The 19,488-nt window shown below is 47.0% G+C and overlaps 1 protein-coding gene across 3 annotated transcripts in view; it reads right to left on the bottom strand.

The window, feature by feature from the left end:
* LOC126163047 (protein tweety) overlaps window positions 1-19,488 on the bottom strand; it is a 1,031,842-nt gene that overhangs the window by 707,252 nt on the left and 305,102 nt on the right. The gene's annotated exons all lie outside the window — the stretch shown is intronic.

Here is a 19,488-nt window from a genome sequence, read left to right as displayed (position 1 = left end):
ATTTGTGGCTTAGGAAACCCGGTGTGTACAAAATTCCGTGTCATTGTGGGAAGGCTTACATCGGCCGTTCGATTCGCACAGTTTATGACAGGTGTGTGGAACATGGTCGTCATACGAGGTTACAACAGCTGGAAAAATCGGCATAGCAGAACGCTGCTTAAATGAGGGATACGGCATGAAATTTGACGAAACTGTGATATTGGCCAACACTTCCGGTTTTTGGAACAGTGTCTACAAAGAAGCAATTGAAATTAGGTCGGCGGATAATTTAGTTAACAGAGACAATGGGTTTCCTCTTAGCAGGACGTGGAATCCGGTGTTATTCCGCATCAAAACAGAACGTTCTTCGTTGCGGCCAGTTCGAGTATTCGAATATCTCCCTGAGTGCCGATAGTCGTCAACTAAGGGCGACTGTCTCGGAGGGCAGCAACTGTGATGGGCGGCGCATGCGCCGTGTACGATACGGTGGTCTATATAGGACGTCGATTGGCAGCCTGGCGTCAGTTCTCAGCGGGACTCATCAGCAGAAGCAGCATTCTCCTGTTGGATCGCCGAAATATCGAATCGAGTTTATTTTAGGATCCGGCAGCAAACCCGAAGAGACTTTCAAGACTTATTACGCCAGGAAAGCCTATGATGTCACAAAGTAAAACGTAACTGGAATTCCGAGTGAACGATGAAATGCAGGAACAGCTGCCATACATTTTACTATTCTAGATGTAAACACATGAAATTATTCGCAGTTGCGAGTACGGACAACCATCAGTTGTATAACGGAACGACGACAATCAAAATTTGTGCCGCACCTGGACTCGAACCTCGATTTCCCGCTTTACGCGAGCGGTCGCCTTGACCGCTTCGGCTATCCCTGCACGACCTATGCCCAGAACCAAACTCCCGCCCGCATCTCGTGGTCGTGCGGTAGCGTTCTCGCTTCCCACGCCCGGGTTCCCGGGTTCGATTCCCGGCGGGGTCAGGGATTTTCTCTGCCTCGTGATGGCTGGGTGTTGTGTGATGTCCTTAGGTTAGTTGGGTTTAAGTAGTTCTAAGTTCTAGGGGACTTATGACCACAGCAGTTGAGTCCCATAGTGCTCAGAGCCATTTTGAACCAGACTTCCATCTGTCGTTCATGCCTCACAACCTATACTTGTACACACATTTTGTAATTGCAGTACAGGGGAGGACATTTTAACTGTCCGAAGTAACATTGCACCGTGCTTCTGAACAACACAGGCACTGCAATATCGTATTTATCTGCCGACATCGGGCGAACGACTTTCAATTAAAATGTCTCCCATGTACGGGAATATACGTAGTAGATGTACGAGTACAAGTTGTAGACACACTGTTGACGACGTACTGAAGTTTCGGCCTGGCCGTGGAGCATGCTCGGATAGTCTAATGGTAAGGCGACAGCTGGCGATAAACAGTAAATTCGGGTTCGAGTCCCGGTCCGACACAAATTTTCCCTGTCGTCTTTTCCTTGTGTAGCTTGAAAGGTGGCTACACTGAGCCACAGCGCCAGAAATCGCGCCAGAGAGTATTGTTCCGCCGCCTCAACTGGCAGTGCTTATTGAGACGTAGCGGCAGGCAGTTCTTACCGAGAAGTTGTGGTGGACACTGCTTGTCGTGAAGTCAGAGTGAGATGTGGTAGTGGAGAGTGTTGTTCCATGTTTTATGCAGTGGTTTGATGGGAGAGATAGCAGATGTTGTTCTAATGGAGATATTGTAATGGTCAGAGTGCATTTCGTCAATATATATGGAAGTATTTTCTTTTATTCTTTTATTATTTCAGTGACCTAAATAATGAATCATTACAGGTTCAGTCAACAAAGCATCTGGCTTGTGTTCTTGTATTAGAGTGTAATTTTGGTTTTCTTGCACAATTATAGTATTTCTAATTTGCTTTTATCACGTCAGTATAATTGGTATTTAAAAATTCTTGTCTTGTTGAAGAAGAACCGTGCCAGATGTGCGTTGAGTCATACTACCACATACAGAACAGCTACACTTGTGTTTGTTGTTTCGTAGGTTTTATAGTTGCTGGGGACTTAATTAATTAACTGTGTTAATGAAAATTTTCTTTCATTGTTTGTTGTTATTCTATGCAGTCAGATTGCGTACTAAAACTAGTCAGGGCCAGCCGTTTACGAAACAGCGTAATCGGACATACAGCTACCAAAAATATTTGCATTCTTATTATATATATAAAAAGAAAGCCCCCATGCAAGCTGACGGTTCTCCGTATTCGCAGCTGCAAATACAACTCATGTATTAGATAGCGGCTGCAGTCGCCGCAGTGCCCTTTCCTTCGGACATGCATGCATATCTACTGCTTAGCAACTCAGGCACTCCAGTATCGTAGGTGTAAATGGCTGAGGCGCTGGACTTGCATCTGGAAGAAGCAGGTGTTCATAGATTCGATCTTTCCTGCCAGGGTTAGATTTGTCCGTGGTTTTTTCTGAACACATTCAGAGGAATCTAGTCCGGCACAGCTAGTCTGTGACGAGCAGATGTTGGCGGGACGGCAGTGGACGCTTCCTTTCCTGACGTGTCAGATCGTTACGACGCTGCCTGGAAGGGCACAGGCGAACAGAGATGCAGCGCCAAACTGTGAAAGTGACGGTGAGTAAGCCGCGGCGCGCAGCCCCATCTGAATTGCAGACAAGAAATGCAGATGAGGCCGAGTTGGCGCCGGCAGCCTCCGCAGTGATGACAGCCGGGAGCCTCTGCCTGCACACACACACACACACACACACACACACACACACACACTATACTGCCGTCCGACCAGAGGCCCCAAGGTCTGACGGCGAAATACAACAAGGCCCACGGACCCAATATCGCCAGCAGCGTCATCGGTTCGGCTTGTGATATTCCATCAAAGTGATACCCCTACCCTCTTCTCTCTCTCTCTCTCTCTCTCTCTCTCTCTCTCTCTCTCTCATTTTCTTTTTGTAACCATGTTCCCTTCAGCAGCTGTTTATTTTGTTTGGAAAACAGAGTTAATCTATATCCAGAAAAATAAGAGAGAGCTGAAAAAATCAGTAAAAAAATCATCTAATAATGGGGTTCAGTCTAACCCAGAGGTAGTCAACCTTGATATACGTGCCGTTCATTTCTGTATCCCTGTTAGTAGCAATTATTTTTAACCGCCAACTGGCTAAATATGACCGGAGGTCTGTAAAGTATAGAAGCACATTATAAGGTTTATAAGGCAGTTATAGCAAGTTAAAGTATATAATCTACAAGACTATATAAAGACAAGTGGTATTTTAAAATATCGAAAGTTCTTGACCATTTATCTCCAAATTTTTACACAATACTCTAATAAACATTCAGATAGACGTAGGCTACGGATTTATAATACACTCCTGGAAATGGAAAAAAGAACACATTGACACCGGTGTGTCAGATCCACCATACTTGCTCCGGACACTGCGAGAGGGCTGTACAAGCAATGATCACACGCACGGCACAGCGGACACACCAGGAACCGCGGTGTTGGCCGTCGAATGGCGCTAGCTGCGCAGCATTTGTGCACCGCCGCCGTCAGTGCCAGCCAGTTTGCCGTGGCATACGGAGCTCCATCGCAGTCTTTAACACTGGTAGCATGCCGCGACAGCGTGGACGTGAACCGTATGTGCAGTTGACGGACTTTGAGCGAGGGCGTATAGTGGGCATGCGGGAGGCCGGGTGGATGTACCGCCGAATTGCTCAACACGTGGGGCGTGAGGTCTCCACAGTACATCGATGTTGTCGCCAGTGGTCGGCGGAAGGTGCACGTGCCCGTCGACCTGGGACCGGACCGCAGCGACGCACGGATGCACGCCGAGACCGTAGGATCCTACGCAGTGCCGTAGGGGACCGCACCGCCACTTCCCAGCAAATTAGGGACACTGTTGCTCCTGGGCTATCGGCGAGGACCATTCGCAACCGTCTCCATGAAGCTGGGCTACGGTCCCGCACACCGTTAGGCCGTCTTCCGCTCACGCCCCAACATCGTGCAGCCCGCCTCCAGTGGTGTCGCGACAGGCGTGAGTGGAGGGACGAATGGAGACGTGTCGTCTTCAGCGATGAGAGTCGCTCCTGCCTTGGTGCCAATGATGGTCGTATGCGTGTTTGGCGCCGTGCAGGTGAGCGTCACAATCAGGACTGCATACGACCGAGGCACACAGGGCCAACACCCGGCATCATGGTGTGGGGAGCGATCTCCTACACTGGCCGTACATCACTGGTGATCGTCGAGGGGACACTGAATAGTGCACGGTACATCCAAACCCTCATCGAACCCATCGTTCTACCACTCCTAGACCGGCAAGGGAACTTGCTGTTCCAACAGGACAATGCACGTCCACATGTATCCCGTGCCACCCAACGTGCTCTAGAAGGTGTAAGTCAACTACCCTGGCCAGCAAGATCTCCGGATCTGTCCCCCATTGAGCATGTTTGGGACTGGATGAAGCGTCGTCTCACGCGGTCTGCACGTCTGCACGTCCAGCACGAACGCTGGTCCAACTGAGGCGCCAGGTGGAAATGGCATGGCAAGCCGTTCCACAGGACTACATCCAGCATCTCTACGATCGTCTCCATGGGAGAATAGCAGCCTGCATTGCTGCGAAAGGTGGATATACACTGTACTAGTGCCGACATTGTGCATGCTCTGTTGCCTGTGTCTATGTGCCTGTGGTTCTGTCAGTGTGATCATGTGATGTATCTGACCCCTGGAATGTGTCAATAAAGTTTCCCCTTCCTGGGACAATGAATTCACGGTGTTCTTATTTCAATTTCCAGGAGTGTATATACGTTGTATAAAGAGAAAATTAGTCGTCAAAATATTCTTGCAGTTCGTGATTCAATTACTTCTTTTTTTTTTTTACAATATACTCTGATGAGCGTTTGGGCGGACACAGGACACAGGCTATTCTGACAGCCAGAACATTAGACTACCTACCTAATGTCCTCCTTTGGCACGGATAACAGCGGCGACGCGTCGTGGCATGGATGCAGAGAGGCCTTTGGTAGGCTGTTGGCACCACATCTGCACACACAAGTCACCTGATCCCCGCAAATTCCGGGAGGGGGGGGGGGGGGAGGCGAAGAGCTCTGACGCAACATTCAATCACATCCCAAATGTGTTCGCTCGGGTTCAGATCTGGCGAGCTGGGGGACCAGCACAACAACTGGAACTCTCCACTGTATTCATCGAACAACTCCGCCATGCTCCTGGCATTGTGACATGGCGCATTATCTTGTTGCAAAATGTCACTGCCGTTGGGAAACTTGATTCTCGTGAAGGGGTGTACGTGGTCTGCAATCAGTGTACGATACTCCTCCGCCGTAATGGTGCCTTGCATGAGCTCAGCTGGACTCATGGATGCCCACTTGGATGTTCCCCAGAGCACAATGGAGCCGTCACCAGCTTGTCTTCGTCCCTCAGTACACGTGTCAAGGAATTGTTCACTGGAAGACGACGGATTCGCGTCTTCCCGTCTGCGTGATGAAGAAGGTATCACGATTCATGAGGCCGTGAAACGCTTTGCTACTGCCCCAAGGTCCAGTGCCGATGGTCACGTGCCCATTTCCGTCTTAGTTGCCGTTGTCGTGGTGTTAACTTTGCCACATGCATTGATCGTTGACTGCTGATGCCCATTGTTAGGAGTGTTCGCTGCACTGTGTGTTCAGACACACTTATACTCTGTCCAGTATTGAAGTCCGATGTCAGTTCCGCCACAGTTCGCCGCATGTCCTGTTTTACCAGTCTGCCCAGAATACGTCGTCCGACTTCTTTAATAATGGGTGGCCGCCCAACCGCACGACGTCTGGACGTGCTTTCACCTTGGTCTCGCCACGTGTTGGAGACACTAATCACAGTACTCCTCGAACAGCCGACACGTCGTGCGGTTTCCGGAATGCTCGTGCCGAGCCTCGGGACCATCACAGTCTGCCCTCGGTCAGACAGATAGATGGCGCGCCTTCCCCATTCATCTCACGGACAGCACGTTCACTAATACTACATGCATCGTGCGTGTGTCTGACTAGCAGTCATTCCTCGCCAGGCGACGCTGCTATAGGTGCTCATAATATTCTGGCTAATATATACAGGGTGAGTCACCTAACGTTACCGCTGGATATATTTCGTAAACCACATCAAATACTGACGAATCGATTCCACAGACCGAACGTGAGGAGAGGGGCTAGTGTAATTGGTTAATACCAACCATAAAAAAATGCACGGAAGTATGTTTTTTAACACAAACCTACGTTTTTTTTATGGAACCCCGTTAGTTTTGTTAGCACGTCTGAGCATGTAAACAAATACGTAATCAGTGCCGTTTGTTGCATTGTAAAATGTTAATTACATCCGGAGATATTGTAACCTAAAGTTGACGCTTGAGTACCACTCCTCCGCTGTTCGATCGTGTGTATCGGAGAGCACCGAATTACGTAGGGATCCAAAGGGAACGGTGATGGACCTTAGGTACAGAAGAGACTGGAACAGCACATTACGTCGACATGCTAACACCTTTTTATTGGTCTTTTTCACTGACGCACACACGATCGAACAGCGGAGGAGTGGTACTCAAGCGTCAACTTTAGGTTACAATATCTCCGGATGTAGTTAACATTTTACAATGCAACAAACGGCACTGATTACGTATTTGTTTACATGCTCAGATGTGCTAACAAAACTAACGGGGTTCCATTTAAAAAACGTAGATTTGTGTTCAAAAACATACTTCCGTGCAATTTTTTTATGGTTTGTATTAAAAAATTACAGTAACCCCTCTCCTCACGTTCGGTCTGTGGAATCGATTCGTCAGTATTTGATATGGTTTACGAAATATATCCAGCGGCAATGTTAGGTGACTCACCCTGTATATGGAGACGGAGGAGACAGAAAATACTAAATGTACCCAATTTCCAAACATATTTAGCAATTGCGAAGCATTGTCGATTAGATACCAAATTTTTATGTCGAACTTTCGCCAAGTTTGATAGAATAAATATTTACAAAACAATCTATTGTAGCTAGACTTAACTTTTCATTCATACATTGCGGACATACTCGTAGAAGCATGAAGTCTGATGAAATTACATTTAAGTAATTAAACAATTAATGAGACTCCTGAGGCTGTTCTTCTGAAACTAAATACTGGATATCTGGCTCGATTTTTGTAGGGAACTGTGGTGTCACCGCCAGACACCACACTTGCTAGGTGGTAGCTTAAATCGGCCGCGGTCCATTAGTACATGTCGGACCCGCGTGTCGCCACTGTCAGTACTTGCAGACCTAGCGCCACCACATGGCAGGTCTAGAAAGACGGACTAGCACTCGCCCCAGTTGTACGGACGACATTGCTAGCGACTAGACGTACGAAGCCTTCCTCTCATTTGCCGAGAGACAGTTAGAATAGCCTTCAGCTAAGTCCATAGCTACGACCTAGCAAGGCGCAGTTAATCATATCTGGAGAGATTCTTACTTGTATTCACCATAAACGATGTATACCAAAAGGATGGATTAAAGTTAAGTATTCCCAAAGCAACGTACTTTTCTTATTAGCATTCATTGAGCATCCTGTTTCAGACTTCACGATATCCTGGGTGAGCTTATAGCGTGCCTATTCGGCCCCTTCAAAATAACACTGTGTCGGCACTTCTGTCGACACATAACAGGAACAAACGAAGGTCTTCTCTTTCGGAAATATTCAGGAACGTTTTTTCTTTGGTCGAACAGCAGTGAAGTTTGATTCCAACAAGTTATCAGGTACGAAAAGCATCAATAAACTGAATATACTTTTCCACACATTTGGACATAAGCAGGCATTTTTAATTTTGCCTTAGGTTTCCATATCCACCAGCATCGATTTATGTGTACTTTCTTCATCATACCTAATTTCTAACCGTTCTTTTTGGCGATTTTTGGTTCTTCAGCATTTGCAGTAAGAGAATTTTTCATCCAGTGATACACCCTCAGTCTCAAAATACCTTCAAATCGTTTTTCCATGTCCAGTTTCAATTCGTTCTGAAGCTTACTGAATCTATCAGTATAATTTCAAAAAAATGGTTGAAATGGCTCTGAGCACTATGGGACTTAGCTTCTGAGGTCATCAGTCCCCTAGACTTAGAACTACTTAAACCTAACTAACCTAAGGACATCACACACATCCATGCCCGAGGCAGGATTCGAACCTGCGACCGTAGCGGTCGTGCGGTTCGAGACTGTAGCGCCTAGAACCGCTCGGCAGTATAATTTCGATAACATGATCTTTTATGGGTGATAATTCCGGAAACTGATAAATTCTCATTTCAGAGAATCATAACGAAGTACTTCCAGTTAGTCAATAAACAATGACACAATGCTTTGGCAGCCTGAATGACTTTTATTCGCTCCTTGAACCTGCAAAGTGACGTAATTAAATCTCGTGGAAAGAGTTCCCAAATAAAAGGTACCATTATTTCCTGTTTTTAATTGTTCACATCGATTGGTCTGATTATCTCTTTCAACAAATTGTATGACACTATCACATAATGCTAGAAAACGAGCCAAAGATGTACCCTTCGAAAGTTACCGAAACTTCTGTTTGCAAAAGTAACCTATTAAAATCTTATTGACCTGGCAATCGTCTAAACATTCTGTCAGTTTCTGAATTGGATTTGATCTCGTTCACAGCTCTAATTATTATGGTTAATGATGAATGGAGACTTTTACTTAGATATTTCCCTACAAGATGATGTCTGTGCAACACACATTGAATACGTAAACCATCTGGTACTTCTTCCTTCAAATAAGCAACATATTCACGACAATGACCTACCGTTGATGGTGTTCCAAATGGTTCAAATGGCTCTATGCACAATGGGACTTAACATCTGAGGTCATCAGTCCCCTAGAACTCAGAACTACTTAAACCTAACTAACCTAAGGACATCACACACATCAATGCCCGAGGCAGGATTCGAACCTACGACGTAGCGCAGCGCGGTTCCGGACTGAAGCGCCTAAAACCGCTCGGTCACAGAGGCCGGCGATGGTGTTCCATCAGTAGCGCCCGCAACAATACACTGGAGCGGGAAAGTTAAGGACGGAAGCAATTTTCGCATGACGTGTCACTCCCAAGTATCATAGCTCGATGAAACTTGAACCGTACGTAGTGTAGTAGAGATGGTAACAAGGAAATACACATTGAAACGAACAGAAATGGCACTTTTATTCAAAGACAATAATTATACTGAAGTGACGGCGATTCATGGTGGTCTGGACATTACAAAAGGTGGGACATGGTTCTTAACAAGGAGTGTGGTCGCCAGCCACGGCAGTGCACGCTGTGGAACGACCTCCGTTGCTGGCCACAAGGTTGGTGAGGGGTTCTTGTGATGGGGCGTTCCATTCCTCCACCAGCGCGGTTGGCAACTGGTGCGTGGGCGTTGCTGCATGTGGATGTGCTGAGTACGTCTGCCCAACGCATCCCGCACGTGCTCGACGGGATTTATTTCAGGGGAACGAAAGGCCAGTCCAGTCGTCGAATATCCTCTCATTCCAAGAACTCCACCACCAGCGCACTTCGTTCCGATAGCGCATTGTCATCCGAAAAAACGAAGTCAAAGCCGAATGCACCCCTGAAAAGATTCACGTGGGGAAGCAACACAGGGTGACAGTAATGTCGAAGGGTGAGTGTACCGTGCTCATACATTTGGAGGTCAGTACGCCCACGCAACATTATGCCCCCCACACCATAGCACCTGGACTTCCAAAGAGATTATGTTTGACAGTGTTCCTGGGTACATTAACGTGTTCCCACTTCTTGCGATATGAAGGCGCGTCCGGCTTTGTAAAACATTATTATCAGGGGGCAATGTTTTTGAAATTTCTGGTATACCTAATGCATTACCCTATAAAGACAAATTCTTTTACAGAGGGTGTTATTACAGTTTCTCGAACATTATACCCTTAATCTTCTTTCGCAATTCATTTTGAAATGTGGCAAATAATCCACCTTCGTTCGCTGCTTAATTGATGGGGCTGTTGTTGAACGATTTTGAAATTTTTCATAGATTTCCTGAAAATACTGAAAGGACTTGCGATAATCATTTGGATGCTTTGTCGAAAGCTGTTCTCGCGATTGACTTGACTTCATTGCCTCACTGGATAGTTTACGACATAATAAAACTGTGGATGCTGTTTATGTACGACAGATTCTACGTAACCAATTTTCAGATACTCTGACAAATAGCCATATATATATATATATATATATATATATATATATATATACTCCATTTCCAGGAGTATATATATATACTCCTGGCAATGGAAAAAAGAACACATTGACACCGGTGTGTCAGACCCAACATACTTGCTCCGGACACTGCGAGAGGCCTGTACAAGCAATGATCACACGCACGGCACAGCAGACACACCAGGAACGGCGGTGTTGGCCGTCGAATGGCGCTAGCTGCGCAGCATTTGTGCACCGCCGCCGTCAGTGTCAGCCAGTTTGCCGTGGCATACGGAGCTCCATCGCAGTCTTTAACACTGGTAGCATGCCGCGACAGCGTGGACGTGAACCGTATGTGCAGTTGACGGACTTTGAGCGAGGGCGTATAGTGGGCATGCGGGAGGCCAGGTGGACGTACCGCCGAATTGCTCAACACGTGGGGCGTGAGGTCTCCACAGTACATCGATGTTGTCGCCAGTGGTCGGCGGAAGGTGCACGTGCCCGTCGACCTGGGACCGGACCGCAGCGACGCACGGATGCACGCCAAGACCGTAGGATCCTACGCAGTGCCGTAGGGGACCGCACCGCCACTTCCCAGCAAATTAGGGACACTGTTGCTCCTGGGGTATCGGCGAGGACCAATCGCAACCGTCTCCATGAAGCTGGGCTACGGTCCCGCACACCGTTAGGCCGTCTTCCGCTCACGCCCCAACATCGTGCAGCCCGCCTCCAGTGGTGTCGCGACAGGCGTGAATGGAGGGCCGAATGGAGACGTGTCGTCTTCAGCGATGAGAGTCGCTTCTGCCTTGGTGCCAATGATGGTCGTATGCGTGTTTGGCGCCGTGCAGGTGAGCGCCACAATCAGGACTGCATACGACCGAGGCACACAGGGCCAACACCCGGCATCATGGTGTGGGGAGCGATCTCCTACACTGGCCGTACACCACTGGTGATCGTCGAGGGGACACTGAATAGTGCACGGTACATCCAAACCGTCATCGAACCCATCGTTCTACGATTCCTAGACCGGCAAGGGAACTTGCTGTTCCAACAGGACAATGCATGTCCGCATGTATCCCGTGCCACCCAACGTGCTCTAGAAGGTGTAAGTCAACTACCCTGGCCAGCAAGATCTCCGGATCTGTCCCCCATTGAGCATGTTTGGGACTGGATGAAGCGTCGTCTCACGCGGTCTGCACGTCCAGCACGAACGCTGGTCCAACTGAGGCGCCAGGTGGAAATGGCATGGCAAGCCGTTCCACAGGACTACATCCAGCATCTCTACGATCGTCTCCATGGGAGAATAGCAGCCTGCATTGCTGCGAAAGGTGGATATACACTGTACTAGTGCCGACATTGTGCATGCTCTGTTGCCTGTGTCTATGTGCCTGTGGTTCTGTCAGTGTGATCATGTGATGTATCTGACCCCAGGAATGTGTCAATAAAGTTTCCCCTTCCTGGGACAATGAATTCACGGTGTTCTTATTTCAATTTCCAGGAGTGTATATATATATATATATATATATATATATATATATATATATTGTGATATGGGTTCACAATACTTTGTTGGAAGTTGGAAGGTCGTGTTCTCTGTCACAAATCTGCGTACTGATCAGTGCGACCGCAAACAAAATAGCCTGTGCCGTGTATCGTCGTCTGCGCATGCCTACCGCGCATCTTGGATTGGGATTAGGTACGGGTTTGGGTTTGTGGAGGGGGCGGCACCGGCTACCAGCGCTTTAATGTCTGCTACGGGTGAGTTGGGTCTCGTGAGGGGAGGCGCGCGAGATATTCTGAGAGGGAGCTATTTTCTTTGCGGTCGCGCTGTAGCGTCATTCAGTCTTACTCACGTAGAGTGAGCTAAGCTTACGCAGGGGCGATAAAATAGTTCGATATATTTTCTGAAATTTAAACTGTTGCGCACAATTTGAAGGAAACCTTTGAAAACGCTTTTATAGCCCACCGCCCACGTAAAAAGATGGAACGCCCATTAGTGGGTGGTAGCAGCTAGGTTGACTGCCTCTGGTCTAATAAACCATCGGTGAAAAATCAGATAATCCCTCCATTGATTTCAGAGCCATATTCAGTAAAGGCATGCCTTCATTTCTTCCGATGAAATATCTTTCCGTGAGTATCACACCTTCCGTAGTTTTTCTGCTGCAGGCACACTTTGTTGTGGTTGCTTTTCCGTAAATAAGGTCGCCTGTAAAAAAAGAGTTGGAAATATTCGAATTATTTTGTTCGCCGAGCACTTTAGGAATTTGCTAAAGAGGACGTCAGCACCGTCCTATGCGACAGATTGCCCACTATCGTCATTTCTCCTCGTCACTAATTTCATATCACTGGGACTTGTATAATTATCACTTACACGCCTTCTGCATGTTGTCTTCACACGAAGAAGAAAGGGAAAAAAAACAAATGTACAGGAGAATTTCACGGTGAACAGCACATGTCTAAGCACGTAGCCCATAATCATAAAAAAAACAGACAACTTACGGTACTTGGTGGTCAGAGTCGTTACGACATGGCGAAACGTGTTGCACCGCGAACGGGACAAAAAAAAAGTAACATAGCCCACCGATATTCCACTCTGCCTCCAACGTCAGACAACGTCCGGAAAGGCTAAAATGAGTGCTGCTTTAATTACAGGTACATCAGTTGATACACCGTCACATGACCAGTAAACTTTAATGGCACGAATCTTTTTTCCCTTTGGTAAGGACACTGAAGAGCGTTAGCATATTGTAATAATGGCGGCGAGGTTAGCAGTCTTTAACATAGCTTTTCGTAACACTTGCGTAGTTACGCTGCCTGTCTCCATATTAAATGTGGGAAACTACATTTCATAGACGCCTAAACGTCGCAACAAAAAACAATAAATCTACCGAATGAAAGACAGAATCTATAAAAAAGATAATAAACTGCTTCATTGTCTTCAGATAAATAATTATATTGGCATCTTAATGTACCGAGAAATTTCTATAAAAGGTTCATTTCTGGATAAAGCAGCATCGATAATTTGCATACAATGAGTTTTGTTTCCCAACCTCGTAGTCCTTTGTCAAATTCCAAGACTGTCCACCAATTATCTCTCTAAGAATCTCGTTAGTGTCGTGCGTTCTGAACTTGCTTGCCGTGCGGTGGTGGCGCCATTCGACGCCCCATCATCTATGCATACGTCTGTGAAAATAGACTCTAAGAAGACAAAAAAAAAAAACGTGGCATCACGAAGGAATTATCCGGATGGGACGGATATCGGTAGATGTGATGTATATGTACAGATAAATGATTATAATTTCAGAAAAATTGGATGATTTATTCCTGAGAAACAGGTACACAAATTCAACAAATTCAACGCGTTGTCCACCTCTCGCCCCTATGCAAGCAGTTTTTCGGCTTGGCATTGATTGCTAAAGTTGTTGGACGTCCTCCTGAGGGGTATCGCGCCAAATTTTGCCAAACTGACGGGTTAAATCGTCAAAATCCCGAGTTGGTTCGAGGGCGCTGCCCAGAATGCTCCAAAATTTCTCAATTGGGGGGAGATTTGGCGACCTTGCTGGCCAAGTTAAGGTTTGGCAAGCACGAAGACAGGCAGTAGAAATTCTCGTCGTGTGCGGAACATAAGTGTTAAACATAGGCAAACAAAACAGAAAACGCAATAATATTACATGAAATAACACAATAACAAACTGTTATTAGCCGAGCCCGTTTGTGACGTCACAGCACTCAGTCATATAAATGCAAGAGAATTTGGTGCTTCTCGCTATGAAAGTTCAAAGGGATGTGGTGTAAAATGCTGCATTTGACAGCCTCTATACAAGAGATTTCGTACTTATTGATAGAAAATATTTACTTGTTCGATAAAGCAAGCTATTAGATAGGGATTCTTTTAGGATTTGATTATTATTATTCTGGATTTACAATGTGAGTACATTTTTCCAGCACCTATTCTAGATTACAGTAAGTCACTAATTATTGTTCTCCACTCTTCTCTATTTGTCCATAAATCTTCAGGAATGTTGTTCTTCCTCATTGCTGACTGAACTCCCTGTTTCCATGTATCAGGTGGTCGTCCCCTTTTTCTTCTTCCAATTGGTACCCAGTCGATTATGCATTTTGGTAGCCTTTCCTGTTCCATTCGTCTGATGTGTTTAGGATGTGTTTTAGGATTTGATGCCTTTTGAAAACAAGCTCCACATATATGCCCCGTTCTGTATCTAATTCACGGTATACTCACATAAACTGTCAACAGATGTCCGTACGATCGTATTCTGCGCGCAAAATGGCATTGCGATCAGTGGACAACCACGCCAACAATGACGTCAGGGCACCTAACAAACGCGGTAGAGGTCGTCGAGCAGTCTCATATCCATAATCGTTGTGTACACAGTCACAGACGGAGCTGTATGGCACAGATAAGACCTGCGAACGTAGCGGTCGCGCGGTTCCAGACTGAAGCGCCTAGAACCGCTCGGCCACACCGGTCGGCTAATGTGAATCGTGTTCTTGTTTAAGATCGGGGCAGGAGCGACCACGTGTGACATTAGAAAGAGATGACCGTAGGGCATGTAAGGGCATCACGGTACCGCAACATCCTCTGGACTTATTGTTTCGTGATGACTGGGTGTTGTGTGATGTCCTTAGGTTAGTTAGGTTTAAGTAGTTCTAAGTTCTAGGGGACTGATGACCGTAGATGTTAAGTCCCATAGTGCTCAGAGCCATTTGAACCATTTGAACTTATAGTTTCCAGCAAACGGTTTACAGAAGACTTCGGTAGAATGACCTTTATTGTCGGAGACCTGCTTTATGTGTACCTCTGACGCGTGTTCACAGAAGGGAATGTCTAGAATGGACTCATCAGCATGCCACGTGGACGGTCGAACAGTGAGACAACGTTCTTTTCACAGATGAGACCAGATTTGGTCTGGAGAGTGATTTTCGACGGATTCGGACCTGGAGGCAAGGTAGAATACGATTTTGAGACCCAAACATTGTAGGAAGAGGCTGATATAGAGCAGGATGACCAATGGCATGGGCAGGGTTTATGTTGAACCCTTGAACACCTCTTCATGAAACTATACAGGTGAATCGGCAAGATGCAACTGCTGTCAGGTAAGGTGATGAAATCTTGGACCTCGTATGCAGTTGTTACGAGGTGCTGCAGGCCTAGACTCCGTACTGAAGGAAGGATAACGCTCGACCCCATAGAGCACGGGGTTGATGTTTTCTTGGAAACGGAAGATATTGCACGCATGGAGTGGTTTGCTCGCTCTTCGGTTTGAACCCCGAAGAGCGTGTCTGGAATGCATTAAGGAGACGGGTTGCATCACGTCAGCATCCACACAACCACTCTCCAAGACTTCCGAGCAGCTCTGCGGAAAGAATGGGCGTTACTGCGTCAACATGAGATTGATCTCATCACTCCCAGCATGACCCGTCGTTTTCAAGCCTTTTGTTACCATGATTAAGAAGGAGATATAATTTTTTTGCCTGTCTTTTACTACCTTGTAGCCGGCCGGAGTGGCCAAGCGGTTCTAGGCGCTACAGTCTGGAACCGCGCGACCGCTACGGTCGCAGGTTCGAATCCTGCCTCGGGCATGGATGTGTGTGATGTCCTTAGGTTATTTAGGTTTAAGTAGTTCTAAGTTCTAGGGGACTTATGACCTCAGCAGTTGAGTCCCATAATGCTCAGAGCTATTTGAACCATTTTTTTTTACTACCTTGTACTTCATAGATATATTTTGCTGACGTAGAATATTTTTCATTTGGTTATATAGTGTAGAACATGAAGAGTGACTATGTTTACTTTGCTGTTTTCTATACGAGTTCATTATGTAAAGACTTAGATTTTTTCTGATGATCTTTCAAATACACTCCTGGAAATGGAAAAAAGAACACATTGACACCGGTGTGTCAGACCCACCATACTTGCTACGGACACTGCGAGAGGGCTGTACAAGCAATGATCACACGCACGGCACAGCGGACACACCAGGAACCGCGGTGTTGGCCGTCGAATGGCGCTAGCTGCGCAGCATTTGTGCACCGCCGCCGTCAGTGTCAGCCAGTTTGCCGTGGCATACGGAGCTCCATCGCAGTCTTTAACACTGGTAGCATGCCGCGACAGCGTGCACATGAACCGTATTTGCAGTTGACGGACTTTGAGCGAGGGCGTAGGGGACCGCACCGCCACTTCCCAGCAAATTAGGGACACTGTTGCTCCTGGGGTATCGGCGAGGACCATTCGCAACCGTCTCCATGAAGCTGGGCTACGGTCCCGCACACCGTTAGGCCGTCTTCCGCTCACGCCCCAACATCGTGCAGCCCGCCTCCAGTGGTGTCGCGACAGGCGTGAATGGAGGGACAAATGGAGACGTCTCGTCTTCAGCGATGAGAGTCGCTTCTGCCTTGGTGCCAATGATGGTCGTATGCGTGTTTGGCGCCGTGCAGGTGAGCGCCACAATCACGACCGAGGCACACAGGGCCAACACCCGGCATCATGGTGTGGGGAGCGATCTCCTACACTGGCCGTACACCACTGGTGATCGTCGAGGGGACACTGAATAGTGCACGGTACATCCAAACCGTCATCGAACCCATCGTTCTACCATTCCTAGACCGGCAAGGGAACTTGCTGTTCCAACAGGACAATGCACGTCCGCATGTATCCCGTGCCACCCAACGTGCTCTAGAAGGTGTAAGTCAACTACCCTGGCCAGCAAGATCTCCGGATCTGTCCCCCATTGAGCATGTTTGGGACTGGATGAAGCGTCGTCTCACGCGGTCTGCACGTCCAGCACGAACGCTGGTCCAACTGAGGCGCCAGGTGGAAATGGCATGGCAAGCCGTTCCACAGGACTACATCCAGCATCTCTACGATCGTCTCCATGGGAGAATAGCAGCCTGCATTGCTGCGAAAGGTGGATATACACTGTACTAGTGCCGACATTGTGCATGCTCTGTTGCCTGTGTCTATGTGCCTGTGGTTCTGTCAGTGTGATCATGTGTCAATAAAGTTTCCCCTTCCTGGGACAATGAATTCACGGTGTTCTTATTTCAATTTCCAGGAGTGTAGTTTTATTAGATGTATTGTGTGAAACGGAATGCAATAGGCAGAATTGTTGTAAGAACTGTGGAGCGAGAGAGGTATCGATATTAGTCGGGTCGAACAGTGTGTGGTAGACAGTCGCGGATGGCGTGTGAGCGTGGCTGTACGGAAGCAAGTATTGTGTGAAGTAATGGTGTACGTTTAACGCGATATTAATACCGGACTTTCATGTGTTAGACACGGTTTGAAATGTGACTTTTGATGGACATTCCAAACGAACGTTGTATTGCGCGAACGCTGTTGGTTTTTGCAGAATGATGCTGTGGCGGTGACAATGCACTCGTGAACAGACAGTATTGTCGTCGGTTTAGAACTGGACTGCATTACATTGACTGTGAATTTAATATTCTTCATTTTCTTTACTACGACATATGACGTCTGCTAAAACACTAATCACCAATGTGGAAACTGTGAACTGTGTTGCTACGTAAATGACTGTTTTCACGGGAACAGTGTTATCGTGAACCATGAACATTAAAAGCAGAGGGACTGTCTAACTTCGCAACTGGCAAATTATAGCAAGTGGAATGTTAATTTAAACGCGACGTGTGGACTGTGCCGAACTATCGTGTGTGAAAGTTGAAGCTGAACTAATACGACCTTCAAGTGCTGCATAAACAGTTACTTTGTTCCAGCCTACGACAAATGGATGATACGCAACTTACTACCACCGCCAGCCGAAACAGGATGTAAGGAAAGAGGATATATTAATGCCAGTGTCGCGATTGCGTGAATTTACTGGATTCATTTAAGCAACTTCAAACTGCTTCTATCGCCATCGCCACATCACGCCGACCCAGAACAGATAAGACTCAAAACCATTTCTCTCTTCGCGAAACTTAAAACTGTAACCAATTTAATTTCTTTCTGCTTTGTAACAAACTATCTCTTAATGTTTCTCTCCGCACATAAAAGAAGTGTACTGTAAAGACTGTTCAGTGTTGACCCCAGCACTAACAGTAATTATTGCCATCATTTATTTGTTTATGCTTTTCACTATATTTGTACTAGTCGTTACTTGCTTTATGTGTGTCCTTTGGAGGGGTGTTCTTCGACGTATATATACAGTCGTTTAGGCAGGAGAATTTATGTTGTACTCTGAAATTTGGCCTGACACGTAAATTGAGTTATCTGCCATTCAAGTTATTTACACCGACCAATTAAAAATGGTCCAAATGGCTCTGAGCACTATGGGACTTAACATCTGAGGTCATTAGTCTCCTAGAACTACTTAAACCTAACTAACCTAAGGACATCACACACATCCATGCCCGAGGCAGGATTCGAACCTGCGACCGTAGCAGTCCTGCGGTTCCAGACTGCAGCGCCTTTAACCGCACGGCCACTTCGGCTGGCCATTGGACAAATATATTATACTAGAAATGACATGTGATTACATTTTCACGCAATTTGAGTGCATAGATCCTGAGAAATCAGTACGCAGAACAACCACCTCTGGCCGTAATAACGGCGTTGATACGCCTGAGCATTGAGTGAAACAGAGCTTGGATGGCGTGTACGGGTACAGCTGCCCATGCAGCTTCAACACGATATCACAGTTCATCAAGAGAAGTGACTGGCGTATTGTGAAGAGCCAGTTGCCCGGCCACCGTTGACCAGACGTTTTGAATTGGTGAGGGATCTGGAGAATGTGCTGGCCAGGGCAGCAGTCGAACATTTTTTGTATCGAGGAAGGCCCGTACAGGACGTGCAACATGCGGTCGTGCATTATCCTGCTGAAATGTAGGGTTTCGCAGAGATCGAATGAAGGGTAGAGCCACGGGTCGTAATACATCTGAAATGTAACGTCCGCTGTTCAAAGTGCCGTCAATGCGAACAAGAGGTGACCGAGACGTGTAACCAATGGCACCCCACACCATCACGCAGGGTGACACGCCGGTATGGCGATGACGAATACACGCTTCCAATGTGCGTTCACCGCGAGGTCGCCAAAGACGGATGCGACCATCATGATGCTGTAAACAGAACCTGGATTCATCCGAAAAAATGTCGTTTTGCCATTCGTGTACCCAAATTCGTCGTTGAGTACACCATCGCACGTGTTCCTGTCTGTGATGCAGCGTCAAGGGTAACCGCAGCCATGGTCTCCGACCTGATAGTCCACGCTGCTGCAAACGTAGTCGAACTGTTCGTGCA

Source organism: Schistocerca cancellata, chromosome 2, assembly GCF_023864275.1.
Source record: "Schistocerca cancellata isolate TAMUIC-IGC-003103 chromosome 2, iqSchCanc2.1, whole genome shotgun sequence".
NCBI classification, from domain to species: Eukaryota; Metazoa; Arthropoda; class Insecta; order Orthoptera; family Acrididae; genus Schistocerca; species Schistocerca cancellata.
The sequence above is the reverse complement of the archived record's forward strand: the minus strand, read 5'-3'. Positions and strand labels throughout refer to the sequence as shown.